General features: G+C 44.2%; 1 protein-coding gene across 8 annotated transcripts in view; it reads right to left on the minus strand.

The window, feature by feature from the left end:
- Positions 1-7,796, minus strand: part of SAMD12 (sterile alpha motif domain containing 12) — a 189,912-nt gene that overhangs the window by 26,748 nt on the left and 155,368 nt on the right. The gene's annotated exons all lie outside the window — the stretch shown is intronic.

Here is a 7,796-nt window from a genome sequence, read left to right on the forward strand (position 1 = left end):
AGGTCAGACCTCAGGATTGCACTCGTGCTGAAATTCCCCAGTCATCCACACTGTCTGAGCCGTTAGCTTGTACTTGTGCTTAAGTCTGAAATAAGCCAGCTAGTGCTTTGGCCAGAAACACATGAACGAGGAGAAATGGGGACTCACCCCAACCTGAGGGAGCACAGACATTTAGAGCCACGTGTGACACCTGGCAGAGTCACAGAATCACAGAATGGTTGGGGTTGGAAGGGACCTCTGGAGATCATCCAGTCCAACCCACCTGCTAACACAGGTTCACCAGAGCAGATCGCACAGGAACGTGTCCAGGCGGGTTTGAATGTCTCCAGAGAAGGAGACTCCACAACCTCTCTGTTCCAGAGCCTGTTCCAGTGCTCTGGCACCCTCAAAGTAAAGAAGTTTCTCCTCATGTTCAGATGGAACCTCCTGTGTTTCGGTCTGTGTCTGTTGCCCCTCATCCAGTCATTCAGCACCGCTGGAAAGTGTCTGGATACAACCAGCAACACAGAGCAAGAGAATTATTATCAATTCTGTTACGCTCTACATTTAGAGCAAGCAAACTGAGGATTTAGAGGTCATCTAGCCCATTTCTTCTCACTTTGTCTTCTGAGGACAGGGTTTTAGAAGCACTTATTCTTCCTCATTACCTATATATTTTCTGATGCCCAGCTGGAGACTCCTCTAAGGACACAGGCTTTCTAACAGTACAAACCCAGCACCTTCTCAAAGTGAGATCTTTTTGAAAGGTATCACAAACGAGCAGCCGCCTTTGAAAACTCTGCCTTAGACTGTGAGCTCTTGGAATGAAGACCGCCCTTGGCAGGGGGTTTGTAAGCTTACCAACAGAACGGCGTACAGATCTAATCTCACATGACATTTTCAAGAAGCTGCTGTAGAAAGACAACAATAATTTCAAAGCCAGGGATGTATTGCATTTTTTGAGTACCTGTATTTTTTTTTTTCTAACTGGGAATGGGACGTGTTTTTCATTTGTTTAAAACATACGTTAATTCAGCTCAACCTGATGGTATTACCTCTTGGTCATGTTTTCATAATAGAGGTATTCTGATAAAGAAAACAAGCATCTATTACCTTTGCTACATTTCTTCTCCTGGAACTAATTTTATACTCTATTTCTAAGGTCAGGACATTTCAAACATGGGATTATCAAGAAAAATGCCCACTTCCACCATCCATATACCAACTCTTTCTTGGAGCCTGATGAAAAACTGCATGCCACTACATTTACTAGTATTTTTCTTGCATCAGAAAGGACACAGATATCTCACTTCATGCCACTCATGCCACTTGAGACATTATAATATTCTCTATGTTATTGCAGACTTGTTGCATCTTGCTACTTACTGATTACAGATATTACTAGGCTTGAAGAATTTTGTACACTGACAAAAGGAAATGGCTGGCAGCCTATTTGTAGATTTACGCCTTTCTTTTACCCCTTTTTTAATTGTACATTGAGTTATTATCACTGAGGTGTCAGAGCATGAGGTGTCTGTGTGAGGCCCATGGAAGCTGCTGATCCCGGTCAGTCACCACGGTGGAAGGAGGATTTGCAGGGGCTGGGAAATGCTGCTGTGAGGCAGCTGGGGCAGGGACAGGAACTATTTGCCTCAGATCAGATGAGACTGAAATTGTACCAGAGTTTCGTTTCACTCTATCACAAAACCATCCCATTACTGTTCTGGGTGGAGAACAGCACCAGTTCTTTTAACCTCTAGCTAAATGCAGCTATTGCTGCACATCCTTATTACCTAACAGGTCGCTGATAAGCAGAGTCAACAGTGCTGGAGATCCAAGGTCACCTCAAATATTTGCAGGCTGTAGCTGGCTGGAGCCAGCATGGAGAAGGTTTGGTCTGGCTTGCCTGATCTTCCCCTCATTACTAAGACCTGGTAGCTGATACAGTCTCGAAGGTTATTTAATGTTGTTTGTCAAATGCAGTGCCAGTACAGTAGAAAATATAGTGAGGGGAAAAGGAAGTTTCTTCTTACTTTTGATTTTTGAATTTGCTTGCCAAGCAGGAAAGCAAGATTTCGGTTTTGGAGTAGCTTGACAGAAAAGGTGGATTTATCAACACAACATCTAGAGCGTCAAACACAGTAATCCTAATTCCAGGCATTCAATGTTCATTAATGAGGCCACACAAAGTAATTATAAAATCTGAGAATGCACGGAATGAAAAATAAATGTTGCTTTCCCTTCACCTCTACTTTCTTTTAGGGTCCAGTTAGGCCGTATTTTTCATGAACGATGAAACCCAACCACGAAACAAGACGTTCTTGTTCCAGTGCCCAGGGACATTGATCTATCATCACAAGACTCCAGGAGCAGCATCTTTAAAACAAACAGCAGCTGACATGTGAGTTGCTATTTCTGCAAACAGGAGTTTAGGGTTTCATTTTTTGAAGACTCTTCATCTTCTGGGTAACTTGCTCTCATAACCAGATACTTCTAATTCTCTTGCAAGTAGTTTTAATATCTGTTGATGCCATCACTGTAAATACGCTACTGAATAAATATTCCCTTATGAGATCTATGGAAGAGAATGACTTTACATGCAATAAGCCCCTTGGTGTTACTTATTTATTGCTACACTGCTCACGGCAAGTGGCTCCAGGCCCGCTCACAGGCTTTGTGGTGGCAGCTGGCACACGGTTTGGGGACAGCCTGCTGGGGCACAGCACAGTGTGTGACGCTGCCCCACGCCCTGTGAGAGCCCCAGGAAGCCATCGTGTGTATGTGAGCATGCGGGATCAACAGATTCCCTGTCTGGATCAACAGCAAATCTCATCTCAAGGAAGGGTGGCCTTCAAAAGGCGGCTTAGGCAGGATGCTCAGTGCTTCAAGACAGATGATGAACATTCAACAAGGTCGGGCAAATTTTTCCCCTGTGTTCTGACTCAAGAGAGAACTCCCTCACTGCCTGTGCTGCTGGCATCTACAGCCTGCACCAGGCAATTCGGAGATGAAACATTTCTGGGAGAATGGATGTCATGGCAGATGCTCTCAGCAGGTCATCTCCTGAAAAGCCAATTAGTCAGAGGTTATCGCAGCTGCTCTGTGGAACACAGTTGGTTCACATAGAATGGGTTGAAAGTGTAGTTGTCCAAAATGTGTTTCACTAAGCCATTCCATGCCCTCAAATAGATTAGCCAAGAGTCTCTTCATGAGTCACGTACAACTCCAGCTTCCCTACCAAAGCAAATCTCTCAGCAACTTTGCCAGCTTAAACAAAATGAGAACACGCATTGATTCTGTGCACAGGTGATTTATGCAGGAATTTTGGTTCCTTGCCCCTTCCTTCAAAAATCCGAGCTCACAGGGGACAGCTCTCAAAAGGCTTTGAGCTCACACTCCAGCCTTCTTCTGAAAAATATCCCAAAAGCCTTTTAGCATCTTCTGAGCTTGATTTTATGGTGTTTATATCCGGGAACCTCAGAATAAAAATCTATCCCAAGAAATTATGTCTTCTTTACGACCGAGCCTAATCAGCATGTGAAAATTTCCCAAGCTTAAAAGTTTGATTCAAAAACCAGGCAAAATCCTGAGAGCGACTCTTTCAAAGTGATTCATCCATTGCTACTCAAGATGCTCCATGTATCCCATCACCTACCTGCTGCTGCAAACATCCAAGAAAAAAGAAACGTGCTTTTGCATTCAACAGATCACAGTGATTTCCTTGAAGCAGTTAGAATATTTTGAAAAAGTGCAATAACCACTTCCTTAGTGTTTACAGCTTCTTTCAAAGAGTTCTCTTAATCTGCTGCACGCTTACCCATCACTGTGAACAGTGCACTGGCTGTCCACCAGCATCCTTCTCTAGAGATTTAAATTACGGAAACCAGAAAGATTTAACAGAATGTAATGCTAAGGAGCCTGATAGTCTCAGCTGGTGTTGTCTGAAACTGAAAATGCACACAAGATTGCTGACTTTATACCTTACGCACATCTCTGCCTGCCTGCCGTCAGTTCTTGATCTCACCAGTGCTTGTGGGGTGCTCTGCAGGAAGCGAGAAAGGTTGTCACAGATGAACAGTCTTCCACACTCTGTGACTCCCTGTAGCCATTTGCACTGCGATGCGAGCCTTTGCAAATTGACTGCTTTCATCTCGAGAGACCGAGTTTTAATACGAAGCACCAGGAACTGTACAAACTAAGTGAAACTTAAAAAAGTCATGGCCTTAAGCAGTATCTTCAGCTTACACATAAGGTGCTTAACCACACAGGTCCTGGTGGCCTGCAGTGGTTTGGTGGCTGCTCTTGATCATCACCTGGAACTTGTCCTTACATTTCTTCTGCAGCTTCTGCAGGACACTTTCAAGCCTATCATCCCATTCAGAAGCATGCAGCAGCATTTGGGAATTAGTTCTGTCTGTTATATCATCCTTTTACTCGCTTCAGGATCTTCAGTGAAATATGCATTAAGCTAAGAAATATAATCAGATGAAATCAAAGACTCCATTAGAAAAATCAAAGTATTATAGCAAAAGAGTTTGGAAGCTCTCTGGAGCTACGACCCCCTCGCTGCTTAAGCAGAGCTTATGCAGGATTAATAGGTGGAACAAACTATCCACCTTTAGGGAGATATTCACTATGAGGTTCCCTGAAACGAATGTTTCCATTCTGTGAAGCGATTAACCAAGCAAAAAGGGAAATTATACCTGCTAAAACCACCTAAAAGACTGCACATATGCACACATGTATTTACCACAAAACCAAACAAAAACAGATCACAAAGTCTACAAAATCGGCCCCCCTGCCCTTAATTAGTTAAGCAAGCAACTTTATTCAGCCCTTTGGAGGAATGAATTATGATACAACCTTTACCTGTATTATCTCATTGTGTTATCACTGTGTTTTTCCCAGGATACCTGCAAGCACCAAACAATGCAGAGAAAGTGCATTTCGGTACCAGCTGGTACTTTGCTTTATCCCTGCAGTTCAACATGTGGCCCACCACCTCATTTAATGCAAAACATCCAACCCCAAACTGGAAAAGACACAGACGCAGTCTCAAATGATTTCACAAATAAAACGCCTCAATTTCAAATCACATCAGTGAGAAGACATTGTCTTATTTTACAGTTCTTAGTGAGGCACGAAGAGTTACAAGGCTGCACTGGTGCTGTCTGTCCAGATCCTGGCTCCAGCACCAAGATCTCCAGGCCTTCAGAGCTCTGAGGGGCTCCTGAGTTCGGTGAAAACCCTACAGAGAAGAGGAGGTTTGAGGAGGCTCCGGGAATACGTAGGCTGGGTCTCAAAGCCACAGCTTCAAGGAGGGGTACAAATAAGAAGCTAGATGGAAAATTCTGGGTTTGACCACCCATGCAGACTTCTCAATATGCTTTTAGATGATGCCTTCTCCTAGTCTGTCCCAAAGTCTGATTTTATCTGGAAACTGACACGTACTGATCACCACCTGAAGGGAAAATTGCTGGACTGTCAATGTTACAATCACCCTCCATGGCCACTGAGCTATCTAGCAAAAGAGCAGTCATCCATCTGCTGTGACCAGATCAAGGAACTCTTCCTAGGCATCCTTGAAAAGTTCTACAGAAAAATTAGCACAGTGCGTACACCACTACTGTTTATAAATCAAACAGAATGAAATGCTCCTGGTCCAGTTCTCCCAGCTGCAGGACCAAGCCCAGGGAGAGGTGGAGGTCCCCATCCACCCTACGACTGATGCTGTGAGAGAGCAGGCAGCTGAGAATGCTCGCTGCTCTGCAAGTCGGGCTTCATGTCTCTGTCTGGGGGGCTGGAAAATGAACTACAGAGATAAAATGAGTTACCACCTTTGAAGAGTTCCCTGGGTGATTATTAAGACTATATCTTGATGTATAATACACCCACGAGAGACCCTAGATACCAGTAATGCTGCCTCTGCAGAAGGGCTTGATAAATGAAGGATGGGCTGATTGTATCAAAGAGGTTCTTAAGTCAGGCATGAAGTCCAAGGCCTGAAATTATGTGGGCTGTATTGACCGCAGAGCCAAGCAAAGATACACAATAGCTATGAAACAAAGAATATCTAGCCAGTGTTCAGAAGGCATGAGATGTTCAGTCATTCAAATTTTTAGGGAGTAATAATTAGCTCTGCACAGGAACTCTCTGATCAGTGGCAAATCTGCTTTACTCTGATTTGCCCCTTTCCTGTTATTTTAGTTTGGAGGCTACCCAAAGCACCTGCATTTTTTTTGTCTCCCTCTGCATCCTGCACATGTTCCTGAAAATATGATTGCACAGAAATGTATACAAATGGTTCCAGACCACAGTGGCTGTTCAGTATGCTGGGGAGATGATTCTATATTTGGTTGCTGACATCCAAAGCAAAATGCTGTGTAACGTCTCCCTTTGTCCAAACTAAGCAATATGAAGCGCACCTGCCACGTCTTGCAGGTGGGCCCTGTGGGGCAGATTACAGGACTTGCTGGCGTCCTCCATATCGCCCTGGCTGCCCACAAACCCAAGGGAAGCCCGTGCCTGGGCAGAGGGCACACTGCCCATACTCATCCTCACGCTGTCAGCACCGGCCGGGCTGGGCATCCAGAGCCGCGGGCTGGGATGCGCTCCCGGGTGCTGCACTGGAGCCATAGCCAGTGTAAATCAAGGACAGGACCGAGGTACTTAGTGGCAGAAAATAATTCAATGCCAGGTAGAAATTGACCTTTAAAAGTCAGACAGAAGGGCATTGCCACACTTTAAATAGAGGGGGTTTAGGCTAAATGTCATATCAGGAAAAAGACTTTCATTCATCATTCCGATTCTTTGCTTGCACAACATACCAGTATGGACTGATGGATGCAAGATAGTGGAATACACAGCAGAGCAACAACTCGGTGGTTGAGGTGAAGGCCTTATCTGCCATATCATAGACGACCAGACTTTCCCCGGCTGTCTAGTTAAATAAACACATAATTGTCCTGCACAAAGTGGAATGGCATCAGAAAAGATATATAGCCTATCTCCTTCCCACCTGGAAGCTCGTCTTTAAGGTTAGAGATGTAAATAAATAAGCTTGCCTGGACTTCTAAGATGATTCAGTTGAACTTGTCCAGGTAGCCTGATTAAAGCTGTCTGGCTGTTTCCACACATAACTGCGGAGTGCAACCCACACCTAACGCAAAGCACAGACAGAAGTGGGGCAGGAGAATCCATCCCTGCCTGTGCTGAGCTGTGAGAAGTTACATCACTGCCCCTGCAGAGCCCCAGCTCACTTGGCTCTCATGTCTGCATGGACAAACTCATTTCACCCACCCTAGACAGGCAAGCCAGTTATCCAGGCTTCTTCAACAAGCAGTGGAGAAAGGTCAGGCCTTTGGAAGAGTGACCCACCTACTTACTTGTCATGTTGGATAAACGATTCTTTGGCAGCTCCTCTCTTCGCTGATTACCAAGAAAGCTGGATGATGAGCTCAAATTAGGTATCCAGCAATTAAATGGCAAACAAGAGGTGACAGGAATTGCAACTTTATGCTTAATTTGATGGTTACAAATTCCAATTAGCATGTGAAATGTAGGTATTACAATGTTCAGGTTAGCATGTTTAATGCTTACATTTCTACAGAAATCAAGAATTATATAGATTCCAGTAAAGGGATAAGGGGCCTAAATCTCGTGGAGGCCTTGGATACTGGAATTTGACAAGGAAATTACACACTAAATAATCTCCATAGAAATTCATACACACAACTGAGATAATGAGATGCTTTCTGCAAGCAATCTACAAAGTACCAAAGTTTTTCAAACAAATTATTTACTCAGCACTATTGGTA

This window comes from Columba livia, chromosome 2 (genome assembly GCF_036013475.1).
Source record: "Columba livia isolate bColLiv1 breed racing homer chromosome 2, bColLiv1.pat.W.v2, whole genome shotgun sequence".
Lineage (NCBI taxonomy): Eukaryota > Metazoa > Chordata > Aves > Columbiformes > Columbidae > Columba > Columba livia.